Here is a 19,753-nt window from a genome sequence, read left to right on the forward strand (position 1 = left end):
ATTGGAAGTGGAGCTGGGGCAGTTGCAATCTGGACAGGGTGACAAAGTGGGACAGTGGGGGGACAATCAGGGTGGTCTTATTTCCTGGCGGGGGTCTTGCCATCTTGCTCTGTCCTGTTCCTGGATCTCAGGGACCGCTTGCGTGGTGGTTGTCTGTCTGCAGGGGATGGGGTGCTGGTGTGGTGGTCCTGTGGCGGGGGACCTGTCCACTAGCCCCGGCCGAGGTGGTGGGCAGTTCGTCGTCCTGGCTAGTGTGAGGGGCCCCTTGGAGTGCCACGGTGTCCCTCAAGGTCTTTTGAATGTCCGTCAGGACCCCTACGATGGTGCCCAGGGCGGAGCTGATGGTCTTGAGCTCCTCCCTGAATCCCAAATACAGTTCGTCCTGCAGACGCAGGGTCTCCTGCAACTTGTCCAGGACCGTCGCCATCGTCTCCTGGGAGTGGTGGTATGCTCCCATGATGGAGGATAGGGCCTCGTGGAGAGTTGGTTCCCTTGGCCTGTCCTCCCTCTGTCGCACAGCAGCCCTCCCAGTTCCCCGGTGTTCCTGTGCCTCCGTCCCCTGGACCGTGTGCCCACTACCACTGCCCCCAGGTCCCTGTTGTTGTTGGGGTGGTGGGTTAGTCTGGGTGCCCTGTAGTGGTGGACACACCGCTGATTGACCTGTCCTGGGTAGGGAGGTTTGGGCCCGCTGGGTGGGTGCTGTGCTGGTGTTACCAGAGGGTGGCAGCTCGGTGTTGGGCTGTGGCTGGACAAGGGGAACCGACTGTCCTGAGGCCCACGATGGTCCGGGCTGGTCATCAGGATCGAGTGGGGCAGAGCTGCTGTCGTCACTGTGGGCCTCTTCTAGGGGTGGAGTGGTGTTGTCTGGACCCTCTGGTGTGGTGACGTTCCTTTGGGTTCCTGCAGGGGTATAAGAACATGATTATTGCATCTGTGTGTGTAATGGTGTGCAATGGTTGGGTGTACGTGATCCCCAGTGCAGACATTCCTGTGTGCGGGCTTGTGTGGTGATGGTTGGGGGGGTGTTCTGGGTATGTGCAGTGGGCATGCTTTAGTGAGGGGTGTCCATGCTTAGTTGTGTCATGCAGGGCTTGGTGTTGGGATGGGTGCTTGGTGTCATGGGTAGATTAGTGAGGATTTGGGGTGATAGGGGAGGGTGTGAGAGTGGGGGTGTGTGATAGCATGCAGGTAGGGTGGGGGATGTGATAGTTAAGATTTGACTTACCAGTGTCCCATCCTCCACCGACTCCTCCGAGGCCCTCAGGATGCAAGATGGTCAGGACTTGCTCCTCCCATGTTGTTAGTTGTGGGGGAGGAGGTGGGGGTCCACCGCCAGTCCGCTGCACCGCGATGTTGTGCCTGGAGACCGTTGAACGCACCTTCCCCAGTAGGTCGTTCCACCTCTTCCTGATGTCCTCCCTATTTCTTGGGTGCTGTCCCACGGCGTTGACCCTGTCCACTATTCTGTGCCATAGCTCCATCGTCCTGGCTATTGATGTGTGCTGTACCTGTGAGCCAAATAGCTGTGGCTCTACCCGTACGATTTCCTCCACCATTAACCTGAGCTCCTCCTCGGAGAAGCGGGGGTGTCTTTCGCGTGACATGGGGTGTTGTGTGTGATGTGTGGGGTGGTGTATGTGTTGATGAGTGTGGTGAGTGTAGTGGTATGTGGTGTTTTGTGCATGGATGTTGTGTGGGTGATGGTGTTGTGTGCCTCTGTGTGATGGGGTTGTCAATAGCTGTGCTGTCTCTCTGGCCTTCTCTCAGAATTTCTGGTTGTAGGGGTTTGTGTGTGATGTGGGTGTGTATTTTATATTGTGTTGGGTGTGTGGGAGTGGTGTGTGTATGTGTATCAGGTGTGTGTATTTGTAATTGTCCAATGTGGCTGTGTTTTGTATATGTGTGTGTATTTGGAGCACGGCGGTGTGTACCGCCAATGGAATACCGCGGTTGAAAGACCGCCGCGTGGATTCGTGGGTCGTAATAGCATGGGCGTGTTTCTGTTGGCGTGGAGGTGGAGGATTTGTTTCCGCCACTTTATCGCTGACCTTTGGTGTGGCGGTGTTGTGTGGGTGTCTGAATTTAGGCGGATTCCGTGATGTGTGTCATAATAGCTGTGGCGGTCTGCCGCGGCGGTGTATTGGCGGTCTTCTGCACGGCAGTAAGCGCCTTATACCGCCAATGTTGTAATCACCCCCTGCATCTGACAGGATCAGGACCACTCCATAAAAGTCAATCGCAATTGTCCTGTAAAGTTAGGAACTCGCTCTAAAAACACTCTTGTGGCCAGGTAATTGCCGAAGATTCCTTTTAATACTCTTGGACCTCTAGCCTGTCAGATTTGGTCACCTAACCTGAGTCAGAGTCTCCGAACTCAGTATTACAAACTTAAAAAATTCATATCTCCAGAACCCTCTGATGGATTTTGTTCATGAAGGACTCAAAAAATTAATTAAAATATGCTCTTTTAATAAATTGTTGTTGTGTCTCTTGTTTGGTGACTTTCTTATTCTGTGTTTTGGTGTCGTTAAATACTTTACACATTGTCCCAACGATGAGCCTTGCTGCTGTGTGCCAGAGGGTTGAGCTGAAGGTTAAGTAAATTAGACTGATTGGACCGAAGACGATAAATGAGAGTGCACTGCATTTTAGGGCCCCAACCGTATTGTATAGTACAGCTGTTTTTGTACACGCCAGAGTTGTGGTCATTTGATTCAGTATCTTGGTAACAGTGCCCATGTAATTTTGGATGTTCACAGTTCTCCTGGCACGAGTGGTAGTGACTACTTCCAATCGATTTATTGATTTAGTAAATGTGTTGTAGCGTGCCATGTGCTGCTGGTGCCTGTGGCTTTGCATATATTGCTCCTTCTCCATGGAAGCAATCCAACGCTCTTGACCTTTCTGCAGTTGTAGCATTCAACATGCCATGTTTTGCAGATGCCTATTCACTGTTTTTTATCAGTCTGGCTTGTAGACACTGTACTGTGACAATTTATTTTTGAAGACCACTAAACAATTCTGAACTGTCGGACTTCAACAGAGACATCATTGTGAACTATTCTTTGGTGGAATCTACATTGCCTATGTGTTCTGCACACAGAAGTTGTGTTCCTGCCTTGTGTGTGCTCTTCATCATTTTCCTCAAAGTCTAGTAGTGGTACCACGTTTGCTTTCCTAGTAGCTGGAGTTTGAGTTATGGACATAGGAGTAGGAACTGTGCTGTTATCATTTTCCACTTATGTTTCAATTGCTTCATCTGCCTTAATGTTTTTAGACATGTGGTGGGTGTGTTCTGTGGAAATGTAGGTTATATAGTTATTGTAAATCAATGGTTACTAAGTTCCTGTAATATTGTTGATAATGTGATTTATGTGTTCTTGACATGAAGATTATAATAGATTTATCTAACTTATACATCGACAGACACTACACCATATAACTTAGTTGTATTACAAATCCAATAATGCACTATCAAATAACAGCAAACATCTAAGTGGAGTTTTTGCAGCTACGATGTTGTACCTAAAGACTAACAAACAATAAATGTGGAACACTGTTTACAATAAAATAATATCCCTTGGCTGGAGCCTGCAGGATTGGAGTGGTCAATGTCAGACACTCCCACCACACTTTCAGGTTCAAGTGTCCCCTCATTAGTGATTTCACTGGAGTGGGAGGAACATGTTAGGAGGGCCCACCACCTGTTCCACGAGCTTCAGCCATCCTGCTGGCCACCTTCTCTTTAGTACGGGATCTTAGGTCATACCAAAGTTTGCTTACTTCAGGTATGGTCCTCTGGGTGACACCTAGAGAGTTCACTTTTTCGAAGATGCTGTTCCACATTTTGGTTTTCTGGACCTCAGGTACAGAATAACATGAGTTGCCAAACAGCCGGTCAATGTGTGCCACACATTCCTCAGTCAAGAGCTCCAGCTCTTTAACCAAAAAGTTCTATGTTCGCTTCCTAATGTCAAGGTTCTTGTCCCCATCAAGCTTAGACATGGTGCGGTAGGGAAATGTAAATGTCACTGCCAGTAGTCACAGAGGAACACATCTTCCTTTCAGCACCTTCCCAGACTTCTGAGTTCTGGCCACACTCCATATTTCTAACCTATCTGGTTCTTACATCATCAATCTGCATCCAAAATGTGACCTTTCCTAATTGTGATTTCCTATTTGGAAATTGCATCAGTGCAGTTTCCAAATAGGAAATTTCCTAATTGCGACAGTAAATTTGACAGAATAGCTAATAGTGCAATGCTTACCTTCATACATTTCATTTTGCAGTTTCCAAATAGTGATTTCTATTAAATTACTATTTGGAAATCACACACACACACGCTTTCGAACATATGGCCCAAAGTCTGAATGTAGAAATCTTCACTGCAGCTTCAGCTCAAGGCTATTCGGCAACAACGTTCCATCCTCTGACATCTCTTGAAGCCTTACCCCACTGAACTTCACCTTATCAGACACATTTTCTCAGAATTTCATTAAATCTGGAGGTAAGTGCTGACCAGGCCCAATCAATTCCTTGTATCCAAACCACGCTCCATCATGGTCAGCCATATTTGTTTTACTTTGAACCCGTCTCGCGCGAACAGAGGTCCGCGGGTAAAGGCTTTGATCTTTTAGGTGCTAGTTTTCACGATTTTTTTTTTTTTAAATAAATAAGTCCAGTTTTACTGATTGGAGTTTTGGTGTGAAATAATGTACACTATTTTTTAAATTGGTTTGGGATTTTTATTGTGTTGTGTTTTAACTTTATCACTGCTTGTGTGCTGCATAAATACTTTACGTATTGCCACTAAGTTAAGCATGATTTCTTTCTGTGCCAAGCTACCCAGGGTTAAGCACGGGTTAATTTAGTGACTCTTTCTGGGTAACATTGCTAGAGATTGTGGGTGTTACTTGACAAGGGCTCACACCCCAGTCAACCAACAACCACATTTCTCACACTGGTGTTCAGCAATGTAGAAGATGAATTGTGTTTGTGGAGTACCATACAGTGATTTGTGTTACACAAAAATCCCAGATTAATAATTTGACATCAGAGTGACCCCTTTTTAAATTTGTCCTTAGTTTTCCATTGACTGTTTTCTCACTTTTCTAAATTTAAGTACCCCAACCTTCCTTTTTTCCTACTATGGCGATCAACTATGCAACTCTGATGACCTCAGCAGGTCTGAGCTATTGAAACTCTGCAAACAAAGGGGGGTGAAAGCAGACAAGAGGGCTACTAAACTGGATCTCCAGGTAGCTTTCACAGCTGTGGAGATGGTGAAGAGGTGGCAGTCTGCCTCAGGAGAGGATGATGGTGATGACAATAAGAAGGAGGGAGCACAAAAAGAGGATGAGGAGAGAGAGGACCCGGGGGGCCTGAGCTGCCAGGAGAGCCCAACTTGACCCCAGCAGGAGGACCGGGATACTCACAATGCCCAGGAAGGAGCAGGTAGCAGTGTGTCTACTTTCTGACTCCAGAGGAGCTCAAGGACACTATAGAGGAGAGGAAACTCAAATTGGAGCTGGCCAAGCTAAACAAGGAAGAGAGGGGAATGGCCCATAAGCTCAGTCTCAGGGAGCTGGAAATAAAAACCAAGTAAGTGGATTCCAGCAATATTTGTGGCAGCATACCAGATACCAGAAGTGCCCACTGGAGTAGTGAGGGTCTGCATACCCAAGGACCTGGTGCCCTGGTATGTGGTGGGAGATGATATTGATAAATGTTTTTTAGCATATGAGGCAGCGGGTACACAAGGGGCCAGATGTAGGAAGAAAGCAAATTGCGACTTGCAATTTGCGAGTCCGTGCGACTCGCAAATTGCAAGTCGCAATTTGCTATGCAGAAAGGTGTCTCAGACACCTTCTGCAACTCGCAATGGGGTCGCAAAGACCCACCTCATAAATATTTATGAGGTGGGTCGCAGTTTGCGACCCCATTGCGAGTATGGGCACTCACGGGGATGGTGGCCTGCTGGAGACAGCAGACCACCATGTCCGTGACTGCTTTTTAATAAAGCAGTTTTTTTTTTTCTATCTGCAGCCCGTTTTCCTTAAAGGAAAACGAGCTGCACTTAGAAAAAAAAAAAAAACCTTTTGTTTCGGTATTTTTCAGAGCAGGCAGTGGTCCATAGGACCACTACCTGCTCTGAAAAATTGTTTTTGTGATCATTCACAAAGGGGAAGGGGTCCCATGGGGACCCCTTCCCGTTTGCGAATGGGTTACCATCCACTTCAAGTGGATGGTAACAGCGATTTCATTTGCGACCGCTTTCGCGGGCGCAAATGAAATTGCATAGCATTGCGAGTCGCAAATAGGAAGGGAACACCCCTTCCTATTTGCGAGTCGGAAATGCATTTTGCGAGTCGGATCCGACTCGCAAAATGCATTTCTGCATAGCAGGGAGGCTTTTGCGCCTCGCAAACTGCGTTTTTCGCCGTTTGCGAGGCACAAACCCTTTGCTACATCTGGCCCATGGTCCCAGAGGAGTACTGGTGAGTAGCGTGTGAAACAACATACTCATGGTAGGGAAGGACATACTCCTTACACTTGAGTTAGAGGGCCAGACCATGTATGCCGCCTTGAAGCCCATTCTTTATTCCCAAATCTGGGCCGATCCCAGAGAAATATCGTCAGAGGTTCAGGGACAGCCACAAACTCCCAAACCAGTCCAGATGGATCGCTTAGATTCCTAGAGGAAAGCACTGAAAGGGTGAATGAGGGGTAGCAAAGTGGATGCTTTTGTTGGGCTGTATAACCCAGTTCTGAGGGAGCACATGCAACTGCTTTACAGACCTGCAATAACACCTGGTAGACAGCTAGCTGACTGAACCCAGGAAACTTGCTGAAGAGGCGAACCTCTGGGTCGGCATCAGAAGAGTGTCCAAAAAGATATCTGGAGCGGCTTCTCAAAAGGGTGGTCAGGATTCCTATCAGAAGAAAGAGGGGGAGATAAAAACAAGAAATAGTTGTCTCAAGACCCCCAAAACTGTTCTTGGGTGAAAAGGATCCCAATCTGTTCACCATAAAACAGGCTTATTTGATAAAAACACCGGCAAGTCTGTCCCTAAGTGCCAGGGAGTGCTATTACCATGGACATACCAAGGGTGACCCCAAGTGTCCCAAGCAGGCACAGTTCGCCAGTGTTGGACAGACCTCTGGATTGGCTAGCATAGTGGTTAGGGATATATCCCCAGTTACTGTGGGGGAGGTCAGTGAGGTTGCCCCCTGGGTGACACTGAGATGGTGCCCAAAGCCTACATGCATTTGAATTCTTCTAAGTATAGGCAGTGGGTCGCCATGAATGGGCAGAGGGTGGAGGCTCTAAGAGACACAGAGAACCCAATATGGCTACTCTCAGGTGTCCTGTAGTGTCATTCGAGCAACTCATTCCCATTACATTCCACCAGGTTGTAGTAGCAGACAACCAGGAAAGCTTCTAAAAGTTGCTGTGAGCTCTGCCATGCCTGTGGTCTGTCTTTTAGGGAATGATCTAGAGCACACTGCCTGGAAGGATGTGGAGCTCAGATCACACCTGGAAATGTTGGGGTTGCCTGCGTGGATCTGTGCAACCACCAGGACCATGGCTGCCAAGGAGTGGGGCCAAAGAGTTCTGGCGCCTGGAATAATACTTCAGACAGCTGCTAAAATAGGGAAGGGTAAGTGCCATGGGAATCCAGCCCCTGAATGTCCCACAGGACATGAGGTTGGGACCTCGGAGGAGCGGTCCTGGAGCCTACAGGGGAAGATACTGCCTGCCTTAGTGACCTGCCTGAGCTTGCTGAATGGGAAGCAGAGAGGCGATCCACCAAGGAGGAGTTCTGTAAGGCACAGAAGTGCCCAACCCTGGAAACCATGATGTGGCACGTTGAAGACCAGGCAGCAGGTGGTAGCTCTGGAGATCACCTCATATACTGGGAGAATGACCTCCTGTATAGTTAGCCTAAGGCACCTGTTCATGTGGCAACACATCTACTGGAAGTCCCCCATTAATACAGGGGTTCCCACCTGGGGCTGGCTTATGAGATACTCCTGGAAGGACATCAGGGGCAGGAAAATACCTTTGCCAGGTTTGTCTCCCACCTCTATTGGCCCTGGGTGAGGATCTCCTCTAATGCATTTTTCAGGACCTGCCAGGCCAATGGGAAAACAGTGAAGAAAGAGAAAGCGCTCCTGAATCTCCAATGTGTCATTTGCACCCTCTTTCAAATGGTGGGCATCAACATTGTAGGGCCCTTGGACCCCAAGACAGCCTTAGGCAACAGGTTTATCTGGTCTTGGTGGACCATGATACTAGATACCCTGAGCCGATACCTCTGATGGGGATTTTCACCACAGTGGGGTTTCCCAAAGAAGTGGTGTCTGACAGGGGCACCAATTCCATCTCTGCATAGAAGTCAATGTCGAAGGAGTGTGGGCTAACCTGTAACTTCTCCACACCTTACCATCCCCAAACAAATGGGATTTGCTGAAAGATTTAACAAGACCCTAGAAGTTATGATTATGGGCCTGCCTGAGCCCATGAGGCAGAAGTGGGACGTCCTCTTACCATGCCTGGTCTTTGCCTCCACGGAGGTGTTACAGAAGGGTGTTGGATTAAGCCCCTTTGAACTATTGTATGGTCACCCTGTTAGGGGACCTCTCTGTCTGGTAAAGGAGGGGTGGGAGCAGGCTCCCAAGAAACCCCACCCCCCACCAGCTACATGCTAGCCCTCAGGAACAAGATCATCAAGTTTTGAAATAAAACTTCAGAGAACCTGGAGGCTAGCCAGGAAGATCTGAAGCAGCGGTACTACCCGACTGCTAAATCTGTTATAGTTCATCCTGGGTAGAAAGTATGGGTATTGGAACCTGTGGAGCTCAGAGCAGTCTAAGACTGTTGGACTGGGCCTAATGAGGTGGCTGAGAGGAAGGGTAAGGCCACCTTACTGGGGAACATCAAGGTTCCCAGACACCCCTTAATGGTCCTTCATATCAACCGCCTCAACCCACAATATGAGAGGTCAGAGGCCACCATGCTGCTGATAACAGATGATAGAGAGGTGGAGGGAATAATCCTCTCCCTGATTTACTTGCTTACCCACGATATTGGCACTGAAGACAGCCCCCCTGTTAAAAACAAAACATACATGGTGTCTCATAAAGTGAGGACCAGCATCAAAGAGGAGGCCTCTAAGATGTTGGAACTAGGGGGTGATTGAGCACTCCAGTAGCCTTGCTCCAGCCCAGCGGATCTGGCACTAAAAGCTGCCTCCCCCAGGCACTACTTCATAACTCTGATTCTGCGTGGACTACAAGAAGGCTCAACTCAGTTACTTAGACTGATGGCCACCCCATCCCCAGAGCTGATGATCTCATTGACTGATTAGGGGCTGCCACTTTCCTGAGTAAGTCTGATTTAACTTCAGGATACTGGCAGGTTGCAGTAACTGAAGGGGCTAAGAAAGGTACGCTTTTTGGCATACCCATTTCAGTTTAAAGTGATGCTTACTTGGAGGACATAGCTGTCTTCTGTAGCAGCTGGGAGGACCACTTCTTCTTTCACCTGCAGGAATGATTTAGGGCCCTGCAACACACAGGCTTATCAAGGCCAGTAAAAGGCAGATAGCGAAGGGGTCCGTGGTGTACTTTAGACACATTGCGAACGGTAGTAAGGTGCAGTCCATCCAGGCCAAAACAGAAACTTTTCTGGCCTGGGTGCTCCCAAAAACTCAAACTGAGGTGAAGGCCTTCCTGGTCCTCACAGGATATTACAGGAGGTCTGTCAAGGGGTATGGCACCATTGTTGCCCTTTTGACTGATCCGACTTCCAAGAAACATCCCAAGGTGATCTGGACAGAGGCTTGCCAGAAAGCCTTCGAGTTACTCAAACAGGCCATTTGCACAGCCCCTGTGCTCAAGGTCCCTGAAGTTTCTAAGGAGTTCATAGTCCAGATGCCTCAGAGAATGACATTGGTGCTTTTCTATCACAGCACAATGAAGAGCGTCTAGACCAACCTTTGACTTTCATCCCTAGGAGGTTACTTTCCAGGGATCAGAGGTGGAGTGTTATTGAAAGAGAAACCTTTGCTGTAGTATGGGCACTGAAGAAGGTGAGACCATACTTGTTTGGAACTCAATTCCAGGTTTGGACAGGCCACAGGCCCCTCAGGTGGCTATGCAAATGAAGGATGGCAATCCAAAATTGCTGAGTCCGTCCCTCTCCCTACAGGGAATGGACTTTACGGTGGAACATTGTCATGGGTCAGACCACTCCAGTGCTCATGGTCTATCCAGGATCTTCTGCCTTAGTGATGAGAACTTCCAAGAGGTTGGGTACTTCTTTTCACTTTCATCTGGGGGGACATATGTTAGTCCTATCTTTAGGGTGGTCTTCCCCCAAACATTTGGCCTATATACCTCCATTCCTGTGCTGAATGTTTTTGTTGTTGGCCTTAGGACGCTGTGACTTTACTACTGCTAACCAGTGCTGAAGTGGCTTGATTGGCTTACCTGGCATATTCAATTTACCTGTAAATTCCTTGCATGGTTGTACCACATATTCAGGGTCTGTAAATGAAATGCTACTATTGGGCCTGTAGCACCCAGTTAGGTAAGGCCTTAAAACATATCTCAGGCCTGCCACTGCAGCCTGAAAGCAGGGGGGTTAATACCATGTTGACTTGGCATTAAACCCCCCTTGCCAAGCCTTAAACGCTCCTTTTATGACATCTAAGTCACACCTAAGGTTGGGACTAGGTAGTCCATATGGCGGGGTGCTGCGTAAATAAAAGGTTGGACATGTACTTTTAAGTTTGACGTGTCCTGATAGTGAAACTCCCAAATTCCTTTTTCACAACTGCGAGGCCTACCCCTCCCAAAGGATAACATTGGGGATTCCTTACTACATTTAATAAGTTGTAATTTCCAAATGAGAGCAGGTAGCTATGTCATGATTAGTATCTATGAAATTGTGTTGATAACCCCTCTTTAATGGTAAAGTCATATTTTTCCTTACAATTATGAAAATGCCACTTTTAGAAAGTTTCTATGTTCCTGACTGCAGCCTGTCTTGAGTTAAACAACTGTGTGCAGCTTCCAGTTAGTTTTGTGAATTTGGCCCAGACAGTCATACAATAGAGTGGCCATCTGCTGGCAGGATGGGTAGGGCGGACCTAATCCCATCTCTACTTACAACTGAATAGGGTGTGCTCTGTCCCTACAAAAAGGGTCTAACACCCCCCACGCTGTTACTGCAGCCAGCCTTGAGCCACAGCAAGAGAATAAGGAGACTCCATGCATTTCAAACAACCTTTCTAGAAGCTTCTCCAACCTTCTATGGGAAGGGCACCAGGGTATAAAAATAGAACCTTCAGACCCACTCCTCAGTTCACTCCTGGACCTACAGATGAACTCTGAGAACTACCTGCTGCTGTGCACTCTGCAAGACTACTGCTGCACCAGGAAGGACTGCTTTGCTGTCTCAAACCTGCATTGAAATCTCAGAGACCAGCCCCTGGACCCAGCCTGAGTGAGTCCTGAACCCCCAAGAGGTGTCCCGCCAGTCCTGGACCTTTGGTTGTGGTACTAAAGGTGTCCAGATGGTTAAATCTGAAACTGAAGAATTAGAAACATTTTAGAAAAAAAATGCTCTGAGAACAAGGAGGAGATCGGGACTAACCTGCACGGAAATTCGCCAGGTGCACTGCCAGTCTGGTTGACTTAGCAGCTTCTCCCGCTATGTTCTTTTCAACAGCAGCAAATCCTTTGCAGCAGTCTTTCGGCAAAGGGGTATCCAGCCATGTGGAACTGTCTTCGGTTACAGGCCTCTGCCTTGTCCTGCTGCAGATTTCTGACTTCCATTTCAGTCCGCCTGTAGAAATCTTCACACAGCTTCGACACAACGCTATCCGAAGACAATGCTCCCTTCATGGACACCTCCTGCAGCCTTGACCCGCTAAGCTCAGACACTTTTTCTCCAAATTTTTTGTATGTCCGAAGGTAAGCTCTGACTGGGCCCAATCCACTTCTTGTATCTGAATCACACAGCAGGGGGCTCACCCATATTTTTGACTCTACCCTGATCTTGCGTGACTAGATGTACACGGTTGGCACTTTGAGCTTTAAGCACTAGTTTTAAAAATTAATAATTCAAGTTCTACTGACTGGGTTTTTGTCATTTTTATATCAAATCATTTGTTAAAATGTACTTTATTTGTCTAAATTGGTCTGGGATTTTTCTTATGTTGTACTTTTACTTTATTACTGTTTGTATTCTGCTTAAATACTTCACACATTGCCCCTTAGTAAAGCCTAATTTATTTTTGTACCAGGCTACCCTAGGTTAAGCACAGGTAAATTTATTGACTTTTGTGGATCACTTTGCAAGGGATTGTGGCTGTTGCTTGAGTAGAGCTCACACCCCAGTCAATCAAAAACCCAATTACCTACAATATATGACGGCGGTCAAATCAAATATTGACCAGAGGACACCGAACGTGGGTGGTAGAGAAACTCAGTCTGTCGTAGGTGGATCAGAGGCATCTATCAGAGGAGATTCATGGGAATTTATTAGCCCAGAGGAACCTCTACACCTGGGAAGCCAAAGTGGCAAACCACCGGACGGGGAGAGAGAAGGGAACATTTTGGAGAATGTACAGGAGCCGTGGGAGGACCATCATTTTGTAGAGTGCCACCCTGCCAAACAGACAAGGTAGATTAAGGGGCATCAGCCTATATTGTGTGGGTGAGGGGGCTGAGATTGAGGCTCAATGCCTGGTCCGGCTCCCAGGTCATATGGATTCCCATGTACCGAAAGATGAGCTGGTAGATTCGAAGAGCAGGGTGCCAGGGCTCATTCTCCTCATCCCCTCACAGTGGGACCAAGAGCGACTTGGACCACATGACTCTCAGGCCAAATGCTTCCAAAAAACATGTTGAATGTTGAGATGAGGTGGGTCCTGTCTCGACCAGATGGACAAAGAAGAGGAGCACGTCGCCGGCATAAAGAGCTATCCTGTCCTCCAGTACCATCCCTCAGTTGAACTCCCACATTTGGGTATCACAGCATATCCATGATGTCAGCGGTTCCACAGCCAGAGTGAAAAGGAGAGGAGAAAGAGGACACCTCTGCCTGGTGACCCGTGAATGGGAAATCTGGAGGATACCACACCGTTTATTCGTACCTGCACCTGTGAATCTGCATATATGCATACAGAGTCTGGGCACAGGCACAGAACCAATGCCCCAAGGCCAGTTTGACCAACACCTTCCCTAGGAAGTTCCAGTCCAGGAGTCGAAGGCCTTTACAAGGTCGAGAAGCATCAATGCAGTAGCACATTGTAACTCTTTAAAACAGACAAAGGCCAAGTAGCTCTGCTGATGCAATGTTTGGTACTATGACGGAGGATAAAGCTATACTGATCCGGGTGGACTAGATGGTCAGGTAAGTGATGCAGGTGCCAAGCCAGTAATTTAGAGTGGAGCTTGACCTCGTGGTTAATGATGGAGAGGTACAATACAAGGCACATTGGTCAGGAGGCTTGCTGGGCTTCAGCAATATCACTATAGTGGCCAGAACTATCTCCAGTGGGAAATGACTTCGGTCAGCCGCCTCAAGGAGCATACTAAATATAGAAGGTGGGAGCAAATATCGCAATTTGTGTTCTGTGAGCAAGCCGTTGAGGTCGAGAGTTTTCTCCAAGAGGGCCTCACCAAGCTCCTCAACGGTCATGGGTTGGTCAAGGGCCTCCTACTCAGTGGGGGTTAGAGTGGGCTTTGGGATGTCCCTGAGCAGTGGGTTACTCGTCTCCTGTCGGGATTGCACCCTCGTTGCATAGAGGTATTTGTAGTAGGTTGCAAAGGTATTGGCCACAGTAAGTCCGGTCATGGCCAGCTCCCAGTCTGGACCAATAACAGTGGGCACTATCCTCAGCATGAGGTACCTTGTAGCTAGCCAGTGGAGGAGTCTGACTGACTTGTCCCTAAATTTGTATATTCTTCTGCTAGTGGCTTCCCAGTACTGCCAGCCTCACCCAAACATAACTGTCTCAGACCTGCCCTCTCCAATGCCAGACGGCGACTCAGAAGTTCTGTCAAATCGTCCCCTTCCTAGTTTCGAGATGGAGAATTGAAGTCTTCAGTTGGGAAATGTGCATCTGAGTATCACATGTCTGGACCTGATTTCGAGAGCAAGTGTTCCTGCGCATAACAGCCTTGCAGGCCCCTCAATCACCCCTGGCAAGTCAACTGCCCCCTGGATAATGTCAAGGAAGACCTCAAGGACATGAAAAGGATACAGTGGTGCTGACATGCTGTTTCGGAATAGGGATGGATAAGGGTTATGTATGCCTGTCATTAGGGCCGGTAATGAGAGTCCCCCAAGGAGGGCAAGGGCAGTTCAGCCTGAATGTTTTCTGTCACAGGTGGAGTGGAGACTCCTTCCTTGTCTGTGTTTGAGGCGGTTGTCATGGTGGTCCAGGCAACCTCTGAGGGAATGATTTTTGCGACAAGCCCCTTCTACCCTGCACCCACCTCAAGTAGGGCCTCAGAAGTGGGCCGGTCTGGAAACCAGGGGGGCCAGGCCACAGTGGGCACTGCTCTGCAAGCCATTTCCAAGCAGTCCTTCGGAGACATGAAGAAGTGGGATTTGCCCTTGAAGAGACTCATATGTGCACTGGGAAAAGGAGCGTGTATTGTAGGGCTATTGACCGGAACTTGTGTTTAACCTATTCGTAAGACTTCCACTGGGTCTGCACCTGTTGGTGTAGTCCGAGAACACCATTATTCAGCTTAATCGGCATGCAGGTTGACCCTTAACCCTGACCTCTCGCAGGATTGTGTCTCTACCACGATAATTCAAAATCTTGGTGATCATGGCTCATGGGGGGGGGCCGGAGGAGGCCTTAGTGCAAGGGACCTGTTAGAAATGGGGTCTTTGGTTGACAGTCAGGTTACCCCCTGTTCAAGCAAGGACCCTCACTCTAGTCAGGGTAAAAGAGAATCACCCTCAGCTAACCCCTGCTTAGCCCCTTGGTAGCTTGGCAGAGCAGTAGGCTTAACTTCAGAGTGCTTGGTGTAAAGTATTTGTACCAACACACACAGTAACTTAATGAAAACACTACAAAATGACACAACACCAGTTGAGAAAAATAGGAAATATTTATCTAAACAAAACAAGACCAAAATGACAAAAATCCGACATACACAAATCAAGTTATGAATTTTTAAAGATTAAACTCAAAAATAGAGCTTAGAAACACAAAATGCTTCGATGAGGTGTTCCCAACAATCCGACACCAGCGGTGCCGGACACAAAGTCACGTAGACCCCCAGGTACAGTACGTTTGGTGAAGAATGAAAACAAGCCGATGCGCGAAGTCAGGGATCGCGGCGTCTGTGCGAAACGTTGAATCTGTGCACTTCGAGCGGCGTCGGTCATGACGTGGTATGGCGACTTCCACGGAGTCGCGGACTTCAGCAGGGCTGCAGCGGTGTCGGGCCTGCGTAGGTCGTCGTGTTCCAGCGAAGATCACAGAGTCGGTTGCAGGCGGTGTCACCGGATTCAGCAGCAGCGTTGGTCCGAAGTCACCCGAAATCGATTTCCTTGGATTTCCACCAGCTTTCCTTTCAAGGGCCTAGGGACTGGATAGGGTACCACTTGTCAGAGCAGGAGTCTCTCCAGAGACTCCAGGTGTTGGCAGAGAGAAGTCTTTGCTGTCCCTGAGACTTCAAACAACAGGAGGCAAGCTCTAAATCAAGCCCTTGGAGATTTCTTCACAAGATGGAAGGCACACAAAGTCCAGTCTTTGCCCTCTTACTCTGGCAGAAGCAGCAACTGCAGGATAGCTCCACAAAGCACAGTCACAGGCAGGGCAGCTCTTCTTCCTCAGCTCTTCAGCTCTTATCCAGGCAGAGGTTCCTCTTGATGTCCAGAAGTGTTCTAAAGTCTGTGGTTTTGGGTGCCCTTCTTATAGCCAATTTCTCCTTTGAAGTAGGCCTACTTCAAAGTAAAGTCTCTTTTGAATGTGAAATCCTGCCTTTCCCAGGCCAGGCTCCAGAAACTCACCAGGGGTTCAGAGACAGCATTGTGTGAGGACAGGCACAGACCTTTCAGGTGTAAGTGACCACTCCTCCCATCCCTCCTAGCACAGATGGCTCATCAGGAAATGCAGACTACACCCCAGCTCCCTTTGTGTCACTGTCTAATGTGAGGTGCAACCAGCCCAGCTGTCAAACTGACCGAGACAGGGAATCCACAAACAGGCAGAGTCACAGAAATGGTATAAGCAAGTAAATGCTCACGTTCTAAAAGTGGCATTTTCAAACACACAATCTTAAAATCAACTTTACTAAAAGATGTATTTTTAAATTGTGAGCTCAGAGATCCCAAACTCCACATGTCCATCCGCTCCCAAAGGGAATCTACACTTTAATCAGGTTTAAAGGTAGCCCCCATGCTAACCTATGAGAGGGACAGGCCTTGCAACAGTAAAAAACTAATTTAGCAATGTTTCACTGTCAGGACATATAAAACACATTACTATATATCCCACCTTAACCATACACTGCACCCTGCCCTAGGGGCTACCTAGGGCCTACCTTAGGGGTGCCTTACATGTAAGTAAAGGGAAGGTTTAGGCCTGGCAAGTGGGTACACTTGCCAAGTCGAATTTACAGTTAAAACTGCACACACAGACACTGCAGTGGCAGGTCTGAAACATGATTACAGAGCTATTTATGTGGGTGGCACAACCAGGGCTGCCGGCCTACTAGTAGCATTTGACTTACAGGCCCTGGCACCTCTAGTGCTCTTTACTAGGGACTTACTAGTAAATCAAATATGCCAATCATGGATAAACCAATCACATACAATTTACACAGAGAGCATATGCACTTTAGCACTGGTTAGCAGTGGTAAAGTGCTCAGAGTTCGAAAGCCAACAGCAACAGGTCAGAAAAAATTAGGAGGCAGGAGGCAAAAAGATTGGGGATGATCCTGCATAAGCAAAAAAGTCCAACAGGACCTATGTGTCAGCTCAATGATGAAACATTCTGACAGATGACCGGTATTGAGCCAGGATATAAGCCACTGTTTTAGGAATGTCGCTGGGGCAGTTCTTTCTGCCCCCTGGGGAACCCAATGAAGCAGAGATTGCTCCTGCAGCTTTTATTTTCAGCATCCTCCACTCTTGCAGTGAGGGCCACGGACATCATGGAAAAGTGGGTCATCTCTGTTTTGAGCTTGCAAACAGCATCCTCCAGTTCCAAAATGCACTCCTCCGCTTTGGAAACCCTTGCTGTGCTGTTGCGAAGATCTTGGAGCAGAATGTCCACATCTGCCAGGTCCTCTTCTATTTTAGATTCAAGAGTTGTGTGGGGGTCTTAGATTGCTTGTAGGATGACCATAGTGTCTTCCCTACTCTGGGTCTTGGACCGCATGAAAAGTTTCTAGTTCTCCAAATGGAATTCTACCTCCACAATTCACAATTTTCTGGTACCTCCAGCTATGGCATGCAATTTTGGACCACCAGAAGGCTCTAGCGAACCCCCCTCTGAATTTAATTCTTTGGAGGCTTGGGCCCACTGCTTATGGGTGGTATCTTTCAAATCATTAAAGCGCTGGTCAACCATCAGCATGCACAATGATGCCTTTGAGGTAGAGATGGGAGGGGTGGGTGGCTCAGTTGGAAGAAACACAATGGCGGGAGGTGTGCATGGTGATACATATCCTAGCCATATCAGCCCAATTGCACATGGTCCAAATGAATTATCTATACTGTCCTTATTTCACCCCCCAAGTGCCTGTGGAATGTTTGTCGATTATCGGACCCTGTATGTACTAGATGACTAGGGGAGGTTGGGGATTCGTACAACATAGTCTGGAGGTGTGCCATTATTCAGCATTACTGGCAATCCCTATTTATGACCCTGTTGGCAGTGCTGGGTGTGACTCAGGAGGCCTCCCTCAAGGTTGCGCTGCTTGGCCTTGTGGATGAGCTGGGTGGGTCAAGGAAGACCATACTTTGGTGGGCTTGGGTACGTTATTTGCTAAGAGAGACACAGCCAAATGCTGGAAGACACAAGAGGCTCCACCACTGAGGGAATAGAGGTTCAGCATGGACTGTTCTGAGAAACCGGAGGAATCTATTTAGGTTGCTCATGGATGCTCTAAGAAACATAACTTCAACTACACACAATTAAGAGGACGAGATGAACTGGGGGAATACAGCTGCAATTATTGGGGCCCACTGCGTGGGGCGATACTGTTTGTTATGCTCCGTGCCTTATAAAACGGATAAAGTGTTGTTATAAAAATATCTCCTCAGGGTCTACAGACCATTTTATATACTTGAGCATAAAATCCATCAGTTGTTTCATGTTTTTCCTGTTTGCCTATATCATTTTGGAAAGCTCATAGTCATTGTTAAGTTCAGGGTTGAATTGTGCTTCTACTGCTGCAACGTCAATTTTGTAGTAATCTTTGCTACCAGAAAGCATTTTACACCATTGCATGTCTATTTGGTAGCCTGGAAATAGCTGTTCAACCTGATTAGCTGCACATCATCTTTGTGCTATCTTTCGTGAGCAAGACAATTCCCTGCATGGGGAAAGAGGGTTTCCAGACACTCTCTATTTCGGATATATGGTAGTGTGTTGCTTCTAATCAGTCCTTGTGCTGGAAGAGCCCTGTCCTGTGCCATTTTTTATTATGGCAACTTTCTCGGTTTTGATTGGTTGGTTGAGGTCAAGCTGTTCTTTGATGTCCACCTTTGCTATGGCCAATTCCATAAGTTCCATTCAGAGACTGGACAGTTCATTTGATCTCCCCAATATTAGGATGAAGAGTATGAAGTCTCTACCCTGTGGTCTTTACCGCACAAGACATTACATCGCAGGTAAGTACCACTCAGGATGCTTCTGGTACTTCATCCGTGGCACCTTACTTCACAAGCAAGTGTTGTTTTTAAAATGACATTTTGTCTTTAAAAAAATAATATAAGGTTTAAAGGATGGGTAAAGGTTAAGGGAAGGGTAAGGATAATGAAAGGTAGAGTTGAAGAAGGGAAATGTATTAGGGTTCAGGTAGAGGTAAAAGAAGGTAAGGTTTTTTAAGGTTATGGTTCATGAAAGGGTGGAAATATAGGGTATGAGTTATAAGGGTTTGGGTAGAATAGAGGTAAAGGTTTGTTTAGGATTCAGGGTTAGTAGAAGTAAAGGGAGCTATGGTTTTCTTAATTCAGGGGAGGGTAGAGGTAAAAGGGTTCTTAGAGCTCAGGAAACGGTAGGGGTAAAGGGAAGTAAGGGGTTCTTAGGGTTCTGGGGAAGCGGTAAAGAGATAATAATGGGTGAAAAAAAGGGAGTGTTTGGTACGATTATTCCCCCTCCAAAAGAAAAAAGGGGGTCACTCCTCAAAACAAACAAAAAAGCATAATATATATGCTGGGCAATTTTCATTTATTTTTCTTTTATTCCTGATTTTCACTGTGTTATTTTCACTTGTCCAGTTTAGTTTTATTTTGCCACAGTGTGTTAAGATGCACAGTTGTTCTCACCGTTCCTGGTGTGATGAGTGACTGCCTCTCCTGGCCTCAGCAAACCTCTGCACAATTCCGCACACTCTTTTAACCACTTAGGTGCTACTGATATGACTTACACTGCAATGATCCAAACCAGGAGCTATTGATGTGGGAATTACATCAAAGCACCAAGCACCAGAGCGGCTGCTTTTGCTCCAACCCTGCCTCGCTCACATCCTCCCCAATCCCAATG

Source organism: Pleurodeles waltl, chromosome 7, assembly GCF_031143425.1.
Source record: "Pleurodeles waltl isolate 20211129_DDA chromosome 7, aPleWal1.hap1.20221129, whole genome shotgun sequence".
Taxonomy (NCBI): Eukaryota; Metazoa; Chordata; class Amphibia; order Caudata; family Salamandridae; genus Pleurodeles; species Pleurodeles waltl.